Raw genomic sequence first — 18,720 nt, 5'->3', positions numbered from 1 at the left:
ACTTCTAGTGAAAAAGAAGGATGGATCGTTAAGGATGGTTGTTGATTATCGATGATTGAATGAAGTGACGATCAAGAATAAGTACCCACTACCAATAATCAATGATCTATTTGACCAATTGCAAGGAGCAAAGGTATTTTCCAAGATCGATTTGCGATCAGGATACCACCAGTTGAAGATTCGGGAGCAGGACATATCTAAGACAACTTTTACTACGAGGTACAGGCTGTATGAGTATACCGTTATGCCATTTGGTCTGACTAACGCACCTGCTTATTTTATGAACATGATGAACAAAGTGTTTATGGTGTTTTTGGATAAGTTCGTCATAGTATTCATTGATGATATTCTGGTTTACTCGAAGAATGAAGAAGAACATAAAGAACATTTGCGTTTGGTACTTGGTAAGCTCAGAGAACATCAGCTATACGCCAAGTTCAGCAAATGTGAGTTTTGGTTGAAGGAAGTTGGATTCCTCGGACATGTTATATCCGGAGAAGGAATAGCTGTAGATCCCACCAAAGTTGTCACTGTGACAAATTGGGAAGCCCCAACAACAGTGGGAGAGATCCGAAGTTTTCTTGGACTCGCAGGATACTACCGGAGATTAATTGAAAATTTCTCGAAGATTGCAAAACCTATGACGGAGTTGTTGAAGAAGGATACCAAGTTCAATTGGACCGAGGAATGTGAGGCCAGTTTCCAGGAGTTGAAGAAACGTTTGGTTACATCGCCAGTGTTGATTCTGCCAGATCAGCACAAGGATTATGAAGTATATTGCGACGCTTCACGTCGAGGACTTGGAGCAGTGCTTATGCAGGAGGGAAGAGTTGTTTCATATGCCTCACGACAGCTTAAGCCCCATGAGTTGAATTATGCTACACATGACTTGGAGTTAGCAGCCGTAGTGCACGCATTGAAGACTTGGAGACATTTTCTCATTGGAAACCATTGTGAGGTGTACACAGATCACAAGAGTTTGAAGTACATCTTCACGCAGAAGGAGTTGAATCTCAGGCAAAGAAGATGGTTGGAGCTCATCAAGAATTATGATATGAGATTACATTATCATCCCGGAAAGGCTAACGTAGTAGCCGATGCGTTGAGCCACAAGAGCCATGTCAACACACTAATGACCGAAGATTTACCAAAGGAGTTAGTCAAGGATCTTCGCGAGCTATGTTTGGAGATAGTTCCGAGAGGCTATGTAGTAGCATTGGAGATTTAGTCTACCCTTATGGATAAGATCAGAGAAGATCAGAAGACCGACAAGGAGATTGCCTCTATTAAAGAGAAAATGAGCAAGGGAAAAGCTAAAGGATTTTGTGAGGATGAACACGATACCTTATGGTTTGAGGACCGCGTTTATGTGCCCAATAACCCGGAGATCAGGAAGTTAGTTTTGCAAGAGGCCCATGATTCGCCGTACTCGATTCACCCAGGAAATACCAAGATGTATTTGGATTTGAAAGACACTTTTGGTGGACCGGAATGAAGAAGGATATTGCAGAGTATGTAGCCGTTTGTGATGTATGTCAGAGAGTAAAGGCAGAGCACCAGAAGCCAGCAATATTGCCACAGCCATTGCCGATACCCGAATGGAAGTGGGATAATCTAGGCATGGATTTTATCACGGGATTACCCAGGACCCGCTCAGGCTATGACTCGATATGGGTTGTAGTCGATCGCTTGACGAAGGTAGCTCATTTCATCCCAGTGAAGACCACTTACACCAGTGCTAAGTTGGAAAAGATATATATGACCAGGATCGTATGTCTGCATGGAGTTCCTAGGAGCATTGTATCAGGTAGAGGAACCTAGTTCACCTCAAAGTTCTGGAATCAGTTACACAAAACTTTGGGTACTAGACTAGAGTTCAGTACAGCTTTTCATCCGCAGACCGATGGACAGACCGAAAGAGTCAATCAGATTTTGGAGGATATGCTAAGAGCTTGTGCGCTAGATTATGGATCTAGTTGGGATGACAATTTGCCATATGCGGAGTTCTCTTACAACAATAGTTATCAATCCATTTTGAAGATGGCCCCTTTTGAAGCCTTGTACGGAAGAAGGTGCAGAACACCATTGTCGTGGGACGAAGTTGGAGACCGCCAGTTGTTTGGACCAGATTTGATTAAGGAGTCTGAACAGAAAGTGAAGTTGATTCATGATAGGCTCAAGGTAGCCAGTCCAGACAGAAGAGCTATGCAGATTCTAAACGCAAGGAGATAGTTTACGAAGCCGGAGATAGAGTTTATCTTCGTGTATCTCCACTTCGAGGAGTTAAGCGCTTTGGAGTTAAGGGAAAGTTAGCGCCACGTTTTGTGGGACCATACAAAGTTTTGGAGCGTATGGGAGAAGTTGCTTACAAGTTGGAGTTGCCCGAAGGATTGTCAGGAGTTCACGACATGTTCCATGTTTACCAATTGAAAAAGTGCCACGCAGAGATGGCTGATATACCGCTAAGAGATACAGTGCCGCTGGAAGCAATTTAGTTGGATAGTGATTTGACCTACGAGGAGAAACCAGTCAAGATTCTCGAATATGCCAGCCGAGTCACCCGCAGCAAGGTTATCAGGTTTTGTAAAGTTCATTGGAGCCACCACACCGAGGATGAAGCCACCTGGGAGCGAGATGAAGATCTGCTGAAGGACCACCCTCACCTATTTTCTAGCCAACCCGAATCTCGAGGGCGAGATTCATCTTAAGGGGGGTAGGTTTGTAACATCCCAAATTTTCAATTTGGAACGTTATACATTAGATCATCATTGCATATCATATTTTATTTGCTTTTTGGTTGATCCTAGAAATCCTGCGCAACTCAAGGACCCACGGAGAGAGTTGGGGATTTCGTTATTTTCATATTTGGGGTTTTCTCAAATTTTGAAAATAGGATCATTTGATTTAATTATTTTATCTTCAATAATTCCAATTATAAAAATAAGTGAGAGGGAATAAAATGACTTTCCCAAATTAAAGGAATACTCAGAGATTTAATATTAAAATCAAATAAGAGTTTATTTTGGAGTTTTTCGCTGTTTTATTTGGAGTTAGGATAAAAAATGCGCGTTTTTCAAAATTGCATTTAGGCCCCAAATAAATGTTCACTTTGTCCGGGTTGATTTTAGAAGTCGGGGAAAATTTATTTCGGGATTTTTGGAGTCCATTTAGTATTACTTTTCTTTCTTTTTCTGCATGTCAAATTATTTAAAAAAAAACATGGACCGACCTAACCGGGCCGTGTCCGACTAGGACACTTGGCCCGGCCGGCCTTTAAAGCCGCGAGGGCCCGAGCCGTAGCCGCCCCAGCCCCCGAAACCCTAGCCGCCGCCGCCCTCGATCCGCGCGCCGCCAGCCGCCACCGACGCGCGAGTCCGCCGCCGCCGCCCCTCGCCGCGCCACCCGCCGCCCCGCGCCGCCACACCGGAGCCGCGCCGCCACCGCCGTCGTCTCGCCAGAGCCACCCGAGGTAGCCGCTGTTGCCTCGGTTTAGGCAGAGAAAACCGATCGGTTTTTTCGAAAACCTAGATCCGTTTTTTTAGATTCCGGTTCGGTTTATTTTTCTTCGGTTTAGTTATTTAGCGAACGGCCGTTTTTCGTTCGTTTTTATGAACGGTATTCATCGTTTAGCCGCAGACAGCGAACGTTCGTTCGTTAGCCTGTTCGTTGTTTTTATTTTTCTCGGATTTTCCGTGATTATTTCTGATCGCGATTTCTGATCCAATTTTCGTTTTAGTTTAACTTTTCGCTCGTTTATCAGAATCAGGCGATTCAAGCGCCTAGAGTTTTGTCTCGAAACCCTCTATCCATTTAACCAACTCAAAGAAGTTTTTACTTCTGTAAAATTTGACCTAGATCCAGATTAGTAAACGAAGCTCGTTTCTTTCGCCGTTTGACTTCCGTCGCTTCGTTTGTTTTGTTTTTTTTGCAAACCGGAGTTCTTAAGTTGAACTTTCTGGTTAGATCTCTTATTTGAGTTTTACCTGTGCATTAGATGAGTACTTATTGTATGTTTGTTTGTTTGTTTCTTTGCGTTAGAGTACCCGGAGTGCGCCGCTTGCTACTTCGAATCTCTAGGTTTCACGGATCATCAGCAAGGCAAGTAACACTTTGATCATACCTCTTACTACCCAGTTTTATTGCATTAGATCAATCCTCAAACATTGCATGATTAGGATCTAATTAAATTGTGGGTTTTGGGAAAGTAGATGAGGTAGTACCTATTTCCTGTTTTAGTATCAAACCCTTGGGAGTTACTTCTACGTTTGCTTATATTGCCATGCTATGCTAGTAGACGTGGATTGGGTGAGTGTATCCATGACAGATGTGAGATTGTTAATTAACAGTTTATTTAAGGTGGCAACTTTAATACACATCTGGGTGGATTGAGGCACCTGAGTATTACAGCGATTGCCTGTTTTTCTTTATGGACCGCCACCCAGGCTCAAAGGGATCTTGAGATTATTTCATGCTAGAAACTTCCGTGTGCAGCCAAAAGCTACTATGGGCTCTAGCATAGTTGATTAAGTCGTGCGAACTCTTACAGCGGTAGACTAGCAGATGTAGGGGAAAGTAGGTGTAACAGTCTACCCGGTCGTAAGGTGCTAGCACTACTGAAAGACTATGTCTCGGTCATCCGTTTCTCAAACATCATGCAGTGCGAGAAATACAACAGAGGAGATCGAGTCTTGTGGGGAAAAGTGTGCAAACCTCTCCAGAGTGTATAAACTAATCATGATTAGCCGTGTCCCCGGTTATGGACAACTTGAGTATCTAGTACTTGGATTATCATGTGAATCTCATCATGTGACTTTAATTAATTTTATTGGGTTTTAATGATGATGTATAATTGGGATTGAGAGGGTGTCTACACTCTCAATGTTTAACAACCACCATGATAGTTAAATAAAATTTATTCCTTTGAAGTAGGGAAAAACTGGCTTTACGCAAAACTATAACCATAGATCTTTCCACCAGCCATATATGCATGTAGTATAGCATATTTCTGTTCATTACTCTCTATGTGTTACTTTGCCAGCATATTCCATGTGCTGACCCGTTTTTGGGCTGCAACGTTCATGTTGCAGACTTTTCAGACGACGAGTAAGGTGCCTTTAGGTCGTGGTTCTATACTCAGTGATGCCGTTGGAGTTGATGGACTCTCTTATCTTCCAAGCCTTCCGCTGTTATCGTTACTAGATGGCCTTAAGCCATATTATTTGTAATAAGATCTCTTTTGAGACACTTGTTGTAATAAGTGTGTGATTGCTACTCTGTTATAAATCCTTCAAGTACTGTGCGTGTCAGCATTACTGATCCAGGGATGACACTGAAGCACAGAGATCGGACCGTTTGAGGTCTGGTCGCTACAAGATGGTATCAGAGCGCACGCTGACTGTAGGACACGACCACTAAGCTAAAGCCCTAGAACACTACTCACTCTTCCTATTTATGACTCCTCATCTTTTCTACTCTTTTAGGATGGCGGATCCAAGGAACAAGTTCACGCAACCGGATGAAGATACACCCTTTGGACGCCACCTGAAGGAAGTCACTAAGTACCTGAACATCGGAGTACCAAGCTTCACCGGGACCTACAATGCCACTTTACCCGAGGAAGAGCGCTGGATGATTCAAGTTCAAGTTCCAGGAAGGACATTCGTGCCAGTCACTGAACCCATAGAGTTTTCCTTTGATGCACCAACCTGGAGTCTAGGAAAGAGCATGGCAGCCCACATCGCCATGGGACGTATTGGAGAAGTTTACCACAATGATCTCAAGGATATTATCTACCAGATTTGTGGGCGCCGAGATGAGCATTGGGAGATGATCAGCACCAAGAAGGATAGGTCAATCGCAGCTTTTATCCAGGGGTTAAACCAGCACATTCGACGTCAGAAGAACCAGATGTGCGAAGACATGACAGATCTGAAGAAGGCGATGACAAGAATCACGGAGCTGGAGGAAGAACTCAAGGCTACACGTGAAGATTATGAGGAGGAAATCGTTGTACTAGTGGAGAAGAATGACGACCTAATTAAGAAGATCAGAATATTCATGGGAGACCCTACACCAGTAGAAGAAGACGAAGAACCCAAGAAGATTCGCTCAGAAGACTACATCATCATTGACGAGACCGACTCTGACCTGAGCGATGATGACTATGAAGACGAAGCTGGAGCAGATATCATGGAGTCTGCAACCGAGGAATATTTCTAGTAGACCACCAAATCAGTAGTAGTATTCCACCATGTAAATAGAGTAGTCCGAGCTCTTTCGCGATAGTTCTAGATCGATTGTATGCCCTTGATTGATTGAGTGAAATGTTTGTGTTTGTCTCATGTGCGTATGCGTAGTGTTTTCTCATTAGACCTCATTCTATTCTAATCTCTCCCCTCTAAACCCATCAGATGCCTCCGAGACATGAAAATGGATTTGCCCTCCCACCGGAGCTCACTCAGTTGATCCAGCAGCAGAATGCGTTGATGCAGTTGCTAGTCTAGAATCAGAATCAGGGGAACAACAACAACAACCCACCACCACCACCTGTTGATCACGTAACCCATTTCCTTAGACTGAATCCGCCGGTGTTCTCCAGTAGCACCGAGCCTATAGTAGCAGATGATTGGCTCCGCAAGATTGGAAGGGAGTTAACCACTACAGGATGTACTGATGCTGAGAAGGTGCGCTTTGCCGCACATCAGTTGGATGGACCAGCAGCATCATGGTGGGAAAATTACACTGTCACCTACCCTATAGCCACGGTGACATGGGACCAATTTCAGCAGGCTTTCCGTACTGCCCATGTTTCAGCAGGAGCTATGGCCATGAAGAAGTGCGAGTTTCGTAACTTGCGCCAAGGAGGATGGACAGTTGGCCAATACGTGGATGACTTTAGTAAGTTAGCACGTTATGCCCCGGATAACGTTGCTACGGATGCAGCTAAGCAGGAAAAGTTTCTGGAAGGACTGAATGATGAGTTGAGCATGCAGTTGATGGTAGCAACTTTCAACAACTACCAGGAGTTGGTAGATCGTGCTCTTATGATTGAAGGGAAGCAACAACAGATTGAGAACCGCAAGAGGAAGTATGGACAAGGGAAGTACAATTCAGGAGCTCAGCAGAAGCCATGTTTTACCCCGAAATCAGGAGGACATTTTCAGCATACCCATGGAGGAGGGAGTTAGCATAATCATAATGGCCCCAAGAACGGTAATGGGAATGGGGGAAGCAACGGTCAGAACCGTACCAACCCATCAACACCAGCCAAGAGAGACTTGAGCCAAGTCACTTGTTATAAGTGTCAGAAGACCGGATATTATGCCAATGAATGTCCTGAAGCCCGGAATGGAAATGGCAATGGAAGCTTTGGGAAGAAGCCGAACCCTTTCAATAGGGGACAGGTGAACCACGTTAACATGGAGGAGGTTGAAGCCCAGCCAGATGCAGTAATAGGTAAGTTTTTGGTTAAGTCATTTACTGCAATCGTTCTTTTCGATACTGGTGCATCTCATTCATACATATCAAGGGGATTCGTGGATAAGTATAAACTGCCCACCAAGGTTCTTAGAACACCTATGTTAGGGTTTGAGATGAGATGGTGCTAGTGAAGATGTTGATGGAGATTGCCATTCCCAAGATGGGAGAGTTATTGGTGATGATGATGATGATGATGATGATTTCCCCCTCTGGGAGGGAAGTTCCCCCAGTGGAATCGCTCCACCGAAGGGCAAAAGTGCTCCTGCCCAAGTTCCGCCTCGAGGCGGCGGCGCTTCGTCCCGAAAGTCCTCCTCTTATTTTTTCTAGGTCAAAATGATTTATATACCAGAAGATGGGCACCGGAGGTGGGCCGAGGCGGCCACAACCCACCAGGGCGCGCCAGGGGGGCCTGGCGCGCCCAGGTGGGTTGTTCCCACCTGGTGGCCCCCTCTGGTGTTTATTGGCTCCAATATTCCTCAAATAATTCATAAAAATTCTCCGTAAAGTTTCAGCTCATTTGGAGTTGTGCAGAATAGGTGGCGTGACGTAACTTTTCTAGGTCCAGATTTCCAGCTGCCAGAATTCTCCCTCTTGGTGTGTTCCTTGTAAATTATGAGAGAAAAGGCATTAGAATTACTACAAAAAGCATTATTTTGGATAAAAACATTATAAATAACAGCAAGGAAACATGATGCAAAATGGACGTATCAACCATCTCAGGTACGAGCGCAACACGTGTATCCCACATCCGCCCGATGCACACTGCCCCACGCCGTACACTAGCCCACACACATGATGGGGCCTCACCGACCATGACCGGGAGCCGCCCCGCACCCGATCTGGACAAAGGAACCTCCTCTGCACGGCAAGGAGCACTTGCGTGCCCGTCGTTGTACCGATGCTTCGTTGACCCGATCACCCGTGCTACCGCCATGACACCTCGCGCGAGCGTCGCATCCCGGGCACACACTTTGCATCCCATGTTGCGTCAATGGGTCGGGGAAGAAAAGACCCCCCTCCCCATCGGTCACCACGACGGGCTTTGCCCAGACGGCTCCAACCGCCAGTGGCGGGTGAGAGGAGGAGCATAGGGAAGGGGTCGAAGGTTGGCGGTGTCGCCACTCAAGTCACTCGCGGCGGACGACGCAGGGACAAGACCCTCTTTACCATCTACTATCCTTCCCACAGTCGCAACCGCCTATTTCTCCATCCTACCTTTCCCTGGCTAAGTGTGACTTCAACGGGCTAGCCCAAATGGGCTAAAAATTATCCCTTTTTTGCCCGTTTGGGTGGCCAGACGAATAGGCGTCCAGTGTTACAGTGCTGGATATACTAGCACTTTTCTGATTGATTTAATCTAAGTAATCATGAACATGGCATTAACAGTATAAAGCTCATATAGATATCTAAACATGTGAGCCCGAACCGAAACATCCATGAACATGCTATATACGGCTAGCACATGAACGAGCAAAAAGGGGATGAACATAGCATACTCTCCCGTAAGCCAGGCTAAGACCATGGTGGCGTCACCGGCTTCCTCTGTAGCCTTCTTCTTGGAATCATCGTCGTCAGCCATGGCAAGCCACCTTGGGAAGACAGAATTTCATCACTCAAGGCTTAAAGAAGGGCACGAGGAGAATGTTTCAAATGTGGATATAAATACCAGCCTGGGCAAAATTGTGCAAAATATGTGCCTCTACACAGGGTGGAAGAACTGCTGGACATCTTGATGCTGCAATCAAGATAAGAGGCAGAGGAGACCAACCTGAATATGGAAGTGATGGAGAAGCATTAGTAATGCAAATATCTCATCGTGCAACTATTGGGGGAACTGGCAAGAAAACAATCCGACTGCAGGGCTGGTTAAATGGCAAACAAGTGCTCATACTAGTGGACTCTAGTAGCTCTGGAAGTTTCATTAACACTAGTGTTGTGGAGGAACTGGGACTAAAAGCTATAGAAGTGGCCCCAATAATTGTAATTGTAGCTGATGGGGGCAAATCTACATGCAACCAAATGGTGGAAAATTCAGCATGGAAATGCCAAAGGCACATATTCCAGACAAATCTCAGGGTTTTTAATTTGAGTGGCTATGATATTACTTTGGGTATGGACTGGTTGTCTAAATTCAGTCCCATATGGATAGACTGGAGAAAGAAAATCATTAGGCTCACACATGGAATGAAAAGAATCACCTTAGAAGGAATTAAATACAACATGAGGCAGTGTGATCAGATTTCTAGATTTGAACTGGAGCAACAAATAAAGCAAAGAGCAGTGGCTCAGCTAGTGCAACTCTACCCTGTGGAATGTATAGAACTCCCCCCCCCCCCAAGAAATAGAGAAAGTAGTAGAGAAACACAAGGCATGCTTCCAAGATCCAAAAGGGCTACCTCCTCAAAGGGTGTTTGACCACAAGACAGTTTTCATCCTAAGGGCCCAGCCAGTTAATGTAGATATACACCACAACAAAAATATGAGATAGAGAGACAAGTCAAAGAAATGCTAGCACAAGGAATAATCAAAGTGAGCCACAACCCTTTTAATTTCCCTCTTCTCTTAGTAAAGAAAAGAGATGGGACATGGAGAATGTGTGGATTACAAACATCATAATGCAATAACATGAGAGGACAGATTTCCCATGCATGTTGTAGAAAATATATTGCATGAATTAGCTGGAGCTACTCACTTTACAAAATTTGATACCAGGTCTGGATATCACCAAATTAGAATGGCCCCAAATGATGAATACAAAACAACATTCGTAACACACCATGGGCATTTTGAGTTCAAGTGGTCCCTTTTGGGCTTTGTATGCACCTGCCACTTTTCAATTTGCAGTGAACACCATCCATTCACCTGCTATCAGGAAGTATGTCCTTGTGTTTGTAGATGACATACTAGTATTCAGCACCATCATCGAGGAACATGTGCAACATCTTGAACAAGTATTCCAGGTATTGGAACAAAATCAACTCTATGTCAAAAGAAGTAAATGCTTCTTTTCCCAGCCTGCTCTAGAATATCTAGGTCACATCATCAGTGCCCATGGGGTGGCTACTGACCCCAACAACATTACTGTCGTCACTACTTGCCACAGCCAACATGTTGGGAAACGAAGTAGAAAACAAAAGAAATTCTCCCTACGAACACCCAGGAACAATATGAAGATGCATATAAGGTTTGGACCAACGATCATTATTGACTCCAGAGTGCAGCAGAAGTAGACAAGTTGATGTAGATCATACTTGAAGTCCCTCGAACAGTTGTTGGCGATCCAGCGAACCTCCCTCGAACAAAAGACCAAAAGAACAACCTCTCTACTTCATTGCAAGCGTATGGTATTCATGATCCGGCAGCGCTTCACCGTCCAGAGCTAATTGTCGATGGATAATTAGAGGGAGGAGATTAGAACCACACCGGGATTCTAATTATGAGAATTAGAGAAACTACACCTAGCTCCAATTAGTCAGCTAGGACTAACTAGAACTAGAACTAGAAGAACTAGAAGAGGCTCCAAAACTTTTGTGTCCCAAAGGACAAAATTCCTCTAGTATATATAGGTTCCAACGGGAGAGAGGGGCAACCACTGAGGGGGAGGAGTTGGACTCCTCCCCTAGTCCAATTCGACCTCCTCCTTAGCAAAGGAGGGGCTCCGGAGTGGGAAATTCATCGTCGTCGTCATCAATCCTTCTTCATCAACAATTCCATGATGCTCACCATCGAACGTGAGTAATTTCTTCGTAGGCTTGCTGGATGGTGATAGAGTTGGATGAGATTTATCATGTAATCGAGTCAATTTGTTCGGGCTTGATCCCTAATATCCACTATGTTTTGAGTTGACGTTGCTATGACTTTGCTATGCTTAATGCTTGCCATTAGGGCTCGAGTTGTTGGGGAACGTAGTAATTTCAAACAAATTTCCTACGCACATGCAGGATCATGGTGATGCATAGCAACAAGAGGGGAGAGTGTCGTCCACGTACCCTCATAGACCGTTAAGCGGAAGCGTTATGACAACGCGGTTGATGTAGTCGTACGTCTTCACGATCGACCGATCCTCAGTACCGAACATATGACACCTCCGCGTTCAGCACACGTTCAGCTCGGTGACGTCCCGTGAACTCACGATCTAGTAGATCTCGGGGAAGAGTTCCGTCAGCACGACGGCATGGTGATGATGTTGATGAAGCTACCGCAGCAGGGCTTCGCCTACACACCGCTATAGTATGACCGAGGTGGATTATGGTGGAGGGGGCACCGCACACGGTTGGAGAGATTTCTATGATCAACTTGTGTGTCTAGAGGTGCCCCCTGCCCCCGTATATAAAGGAGCAAGGGGGGAGAGGCGGCCGGCTAGGAGGAGGTGCGCCAGGAGGAGTCCTACTCCCGGCTCCCTCCTTTCCTAGTTGGAGTAGGAGAAGGGGGAAAGAGGAGGGAGAGAGGAAGGAAAGGGGGGCGCCCCCCCTCCTTGTCCAATTCGGACTAGAGGGAGAGGGGGGCGCGGCCTGCCCTGGCCGCCCTCCTCTTCTCCACTAAGGCCCATCTTGGCCCATTAAACCCTCGGGGGGTTCCGGTAACCCCCGGTACTCCGATAAAATCTCGATTTCACTCGGAACACTTCCGATATCCAAATATAGGCTTCCAATATATAAATCTTTATGTCTCGACCATTTCGAGACTCCTCGTCATGTCTGTGATCACATCCGAGACTCCAAACTACCTTCGGTACATCAAAACATATAAACTCATAAAACCGATCATCACAGAACTTTAAGCGTGCGGACCCTACGGGTTCGAGAACTATATAGACATGACCGAGACACGTCTCCGGTCAATAAACAATAGACGAACCTGGATGCTCATATTGGTTCCTACATATTCTACAAAGATCTTTATCGGTCAAACCACACAACACTAAACGTTGTTCTCTTTGTCATCGGTATGTTACTTGCCTAAGATTTGATCGTCGGTATCCCAATACCTAGTTCAATCTTGTTACCGGCGAGTCTCTTTACTCGTTGCGTAATACATCATCCCGTAACTAACTCATTAGTTATCATGCTTGCAAGGCTTATAGTGATGTGTATTACCGAGAGGGCCCAGAGATACCTCTCCGACAATCGGAGTGACAAATCCTAATCTTGATCTATGCTAACTCAACAAGTACCATCGGAGACACCTGTAGAGCACCTTTATAATCACCTAGTTATGTTGTGACTTTTGGTAGCACACAAAGTGTTCCTCCGGTATTCGGGAGTTGCATAATCTCATAGTCATAAGAACATGTATAAGTCATGAAGAAAGCAATAGCAGTAAACAAACGATCAAGTGCTAAGCTAACAGAATGGGTCAAGTCAATCACATCATTCTCCTAATGATGTGATCTCATTGATCAAATAACAACTCATCTCTATGGTTAGGAAACTTAACCATCTTTGAACAATGAGCTAGTCAAGTAGAGGCATACTAGTGACACTATGTTTGTCTATGTATTCACACATGTATTATCTTTCTGGTTAATACGATTGTAGCATGAATAATAAACATTTATCATGAAATAAGGAAATAAATAATAACTTTATTATTGCCTCTAGGGCATATTTCCTTCAGTCTCCCACTTGCACTAGAGTCAATAATCTAGATTATACAGTAATGATTTTAACACCCATGGAGCCTTGGTGCTGATCATGTTTTGCTCGTGGAAGAGGCTTAGTCAATGGGTCTACAACATTCAGATCCATATGTATCTTGCAAATCTCTATGTCTCCCACCTGGACTTGATCCCGGATGGAGTTGAAGCGTCTCTTGATGTGCTTGGTTCTCTTGTGAAATCTGGATTCCTTTGCCAAGGCAATTGCACCAGTATTGTCACAAAAGATTTTAATTGGACCCGATGCACTAGGTATGACACCTAGATCGGATATGAACTCCTTCATCCAGACTCCTTCATTCGCTGCTTCCGAAGCAGCAATGTACTCCGTTTCACATGTAGATCCCGCCACGACGCTCTGTTTAGAACTGCTCCAACTGAAAACTCCACCATTTAATATAAACACGTATCCGATTTGCAATTTAGAATCGTCCGGATCAGTGTCAAAGCTTGCATCAACGTAACCATTTACGATGAGCTCTTTGTCACCTCCATAAAAGAGAAACATATCCTTGGTCCTTTTCAGGTACTTCAGGATGTTCTTGACCGCTGTCCAGTGATCCACTCCTGGATTACTTTGGTACCTCCCTGCTAGGCTAATGGCAAGGCACACATTAGGTCTGGTACACAACATTGCATACATGATAGAGCCTATGGCTGAAGCATAGGGAACACTTTTCATTTTCTCTCTATCTTCTGCAGTGGTCGGACATTGAGTATTACTCAACTTCACACCTTGTAACACAGGCAAGAACCATTTCTTAGCTTGATCCATTTCGAACTTCTTCAAAACTTTATCAAGGTATGTGCTTTGTGAAAGTCCAATTAAGCGTCTTGATCTATCTCTATAGATCTTGATGCCCAATATATAAGCAGCTTCACCGAGGTCTTTCATTGAAAAACTCTTATTCAAGTATCCTTTTATGCTATCCAGAAATTCTATATCATTTCCAATCAACAATATGTCATCCACATATAATATTAGAAATGCTACAGAGCTCCCACTCACTTTCTTGTAAATAGGGGGTTCTCCAAAAGCCTATATAAAACCATATGCTTTGATCACACTATCAAAACATTTATTCCAACTCCAAGAGGCTTGCACCAGTCCATAAATGGATTGCTGGAGCTTGCACACTTTGTTAGTTCCCTTTGGATCGATAAAACCTTCAGGTTGCATCATATACAACTCTTCTTCCAGAAATCCATTCAGGAATGCAGTCTTTACATCCAATTGCCAAATTTCATAATCATAAAACGCGGCAATTGCTAACATGATTCGGACAGACTTAAGCATCGCTACGGGTGAGAAGGTCTCATCGTAGTCAACTCCTTGAACTTGTCGAAAACCTTTCACGACAAGTCGAGCTTTGTAGACAGTAACATTACCGTCAGCGTCTGTCTTCTTCTTGAAGATCCATTTATTCTCGATGGCTTGCCGATCATCAGGCAAGTCAACCAAAGTCCACACTTTGTTCTCATACATGGATCCCATCTCAGATTTCATGGCTTCAAGCCATTTTGCGGAATCTGGGCTCATCATCGCTTCCTCATAGTTCGTAGGTTCATCATGGTCAAGTAACATGACCTCCAGAACTGGATTACCGTACCACTCTGGTGCAGATCTTACTCTGGTTCACCTACGAGGTTCAGTAGTAACTTGATTTGAAGTTTCATGGTAATCATGATTAGCTTCCTCACTAATTGGTGTAGATGTCACAGGAACCTGTTTCTGTGGTGAACTACTTTCCAATAAGGGAGTAGATATAGTTACCTCATCAAGTTCTACTTTCCTCCCACTCACTTCTTTCGAGAGAAACTCCTTCTCTAGAAAGGATCCATTCTTAGCAACGAATATCTTGCCTTCGGATCTGTGATATAAGGTGTACCCAATAGTTTCCTTTGGGTATCCTATGAAGACACATTTCTCCGATTTGGGTTCGAGCTTATCAGGTTGAAGCTTTTTCACATAAGCATCGCAGCCCCAAACGTTAAGAAACGACAACTTTGGTTTCTTGCCAAACCATAGTTCATAAGGCGTCGTCTCAACGGATTTTGATGGTGCCCTATTTAACGTGAATGCAGCCGTCTCTAAAGCATAACCCCAAAATGATAGCGGTAAATCAGTAAGAGACATCATAGATTGCACCATATCTAGTAAAGTACGATTACGACGTTCGGACACACCATTACGCTGTGGTGTTCCGGGTGGCGTGAGTTGCGAAACTATTCCGCATTGTTCAAATGTAGGCCAAACTCGTAACTCAAATATTCTCCTCCATTATCAGATCGTAGAAACTTTATTTTCTTGTTACGATGATTTTCCACTTCACTCTGAAATTCTTTGAACTTCTCAAATGTTTCAGACTTATGTTTCATTAAGTAGATATACCCATATCTGCTCAAATCATATGTGCAGGTGAGAAAATAATGATACCCGCCGCGAGCCTCAATATTCATCGTACCACATACATAAGTATGTATGATTTCCAACAAATCTGTTGCTCGCTCCATAGTTCCGGAGAACGGTGTTTTAGTCATCTTGCCCATAAGGCATGGTTCGCAAGTACCAAGTGATTCATAATCAAATGATTCCAAAAGTCCATCAGTATGTAGGTTCTTCATGCATTTTATACCAATATGACCCAAACGGCAGTGCCACAAATAAGTTGCACTGTCATTATCAACTCTGCATCTTTTGGCTTCAACATTATGAATATGTGTATCACTACTATCGAGATTCAACAAGAATAGACCACTCTTTAAGGGTGCATGACCATAAAAGATATTACTCAAATAAATAGAACAACCATTATTCTCTGATTTAAATGAATAACCGTCTCGCATCAAACAAGATCCAGATATAATGTTCATGCTTAACGCTGGCACCAAATAACAATTATTTAGGTCTAAAACTAATCCCGAAGGTAGACGTAGAGGTAGCGTGTCGACGGCGATCACATCGACTTTGGAACCATTTCCTACGCGCATCGTCACCTCGTCCTTAGCCAGTCTTCGCTTAATCCATAGTCCCTGTTTCGAGTTGCAAATATAAGCAACAGAACCAGTATCAAATACCCAGGTGCTACTGCGAGCTCTGGGAGGTAGACATCAATAACATGTATATCACATATACCTTTGTTCACCTTGCCATCCTTCTTATCCGCCAAATACTTGGGGCAGTTCCGCTTCCAGTGACCAGTCTGTTTATAGTAGAAGCACTCAGGTTCAGGCTTAGGTCCAGACTTGGGTTTCTTCTCCTGAGCAGCAACTTGTTTGCCGTTCTTCTTGAAATTCCCCTTCTTCTTCCCTTTGCCTTTTTTTTCTTGAAACTGGTGGTCTTATTGACCATCAACACTTGATGCTCCTTCTTGATTTCTACCTCCGCAGCCTTTAGCATCGCGAAGAGCTCGGGAATAGTCTTATTCATCCCTTGCATATTATAGTTCATCATGAAGCGTTTGTAGCTTGGTGGCTGTGATTGAAGAACTCTGTCAATGACACTATCAACAGGAAGATTAACTCCCAGTTGAGTCAAGTGATTATGATACCCAGACATTTTGAGTATATGCTCACTGACAGAACTATTCTCCTCCATCTTGCAGCTATAGAACTTATTGGAGACTTCATATCTCTCAATCTGGGCATTTGCTTGAAATATTAACTTCAACTCCTGGAACATCTCATATGCTCCATGACGTTCAAAACATCGTTGAAGTCCCGGTTCTAAGCCATAAAGCATGGCACACTGAACTATCGAGTAGTCATCAGCTTTACTCTGCCAAACGTTCTTAACGTTGTCAGCAGCATCTGCAGCAAGCCTGGCACCCAGCGGTGCTTCCAGGACATAATTCTTCTGTGCAGCAATGATGATAATCCTCAAGTTACGGACCCAGTCCGTGTAATTGCTACCATCATCTTTCAACTTTGCTTTCTCAAGGAACGCATTGAAATTCAATGGAACAACAACACGGGCCATCTATCTACGACAACATAGATAAGCAAAAATACTATCAGGTACTAAGTTCATGATAAATTTAGTTCAATTAATCATATTACTTAAGAACTCCCACTTAGATAGGCATCCCTCTAATCATCTAAGTGATCACGTGATCCATGTCAACTAAACCATAACCGATCATCATGTGAAATGGAGTGGTTTTCAATGGTGAACATCACTACGTTGATCATATCTACTATATGATTCACGCTCAACCTTTCGGTCTTAGTGTTCCGAGGCCATATCTGCATATGCTAGGCTCGTCAAGTTTAACCCGAGTATTCTGCGTGTGCAAAACTGGCTTGCACCTGTTCTAGATGGACGTAGAGCTTATCACACCCGATCATCACATGGTGTCTTGGCATGACGAACTTTGGCAACGGTGCATACTCAGGGAGAACACCCTTATCTTGAAATTTAGTGAGAGATCATCGTATAATGCTACCGTCAAACAAAGCAGAATAAGGTGCACGATGGATAAACATCACATGCAATCAATATAAGTGATATGATATGGCCACCATCATCTTGTGCTTGTGATCTCCATCTCCGAAGCACCGTCATGATCACCATCGTCATCGGCGCGACACCTTGATCTCCATCGTAGCATTGTTGTCGTCTCCCCAACTATTGCTTCTACGACTATCGCTACCACTTAGTGATAAAGTAAAGCAATTACAAGGCGATTGCATTGCATACAATAAAGCGACAACCATAAGGCTCTTGCCAGTTGTCGATAACTCCGTTACAAAACATGATCATCTCATACAATAAATATAGCATCATGTCTTGACCATATCACATCACAACATTCCCTGCAAAAACAAGTTAGACGTCCTCTACTTTGTTGTTGCAAGTTTTACGTGGCTGCTACGGGCTGAGCAAGAACCGTTCTTACCTACGTATCAAAACCACAACGATAGTTCATCAAGTTGGTGTTGTTTTAACCTTCTCAAGGACCGGGTGTAGCCACACTCGGTTCAACTAAAGTTGGAGAAACTGACACCCGCCAGCCACCTGTGTGCAAAGCACGTCGGTTGAACCAGTCTCGCATAAGCGTACACGTAATGTTGGTCCGGGCCGCTTCATCCAACAATACCGCCGAACCAAAATATGACATGCTGGTAAGTGATACGTCTCCGTCGTATCTATAATTTTTTATTGTTCCATGCCAATATTCTACAACTTTCATATACTTTTGGCAACTTTTTATATTATTTTGGGGACTAACATATTGATCCAGTGCCCAGTGCCAGTTCCTGTTTGTTGCATGTTTTATGTTTCGCAGAATATCCATATCAAACGGAATCCAAATGGGATAAAAATGGACGGAGAATATTTTTGGAATATTTGGAGAATTCCGGAAGAAAAATCCACACGAGACGGTGCCTGAGGTGGCCACGAGGCAGGGGGCGCGCCCCTGACCCTCGTGGGCCACCCATAAGGCGGTTGATGCCCTTCTTCGGCCGCAAGAAAGCTAATTTTTGGTAAAAAAATCACGGCGAAGATTTCGGTCCAATCGGAACCACGGATCTCCATATATATACGAAATGGTGACAGGGCAGCAAACGAGAACGCAGAAACA

Source organism: Triticum urartu, chromosome 1A, assembly GCF_056163025.1.
Source record: "Triticum urartu cultivar PI428250 chromosome 1A, HENAU_Tu73, whole genome shotgun sequence".
In the NCBI taxonomy this organism is placed as follows: Eukaryota; Viridiplantae; Streptophyta; class Magnoliopsida; order Poales; family Poaceae; genus Triticum; species Triticum urartu.
The sequence above is the reverse complement of the archived record's forward strand: the minus strand, read 5'-3'. Positions refer to the sequence as shown.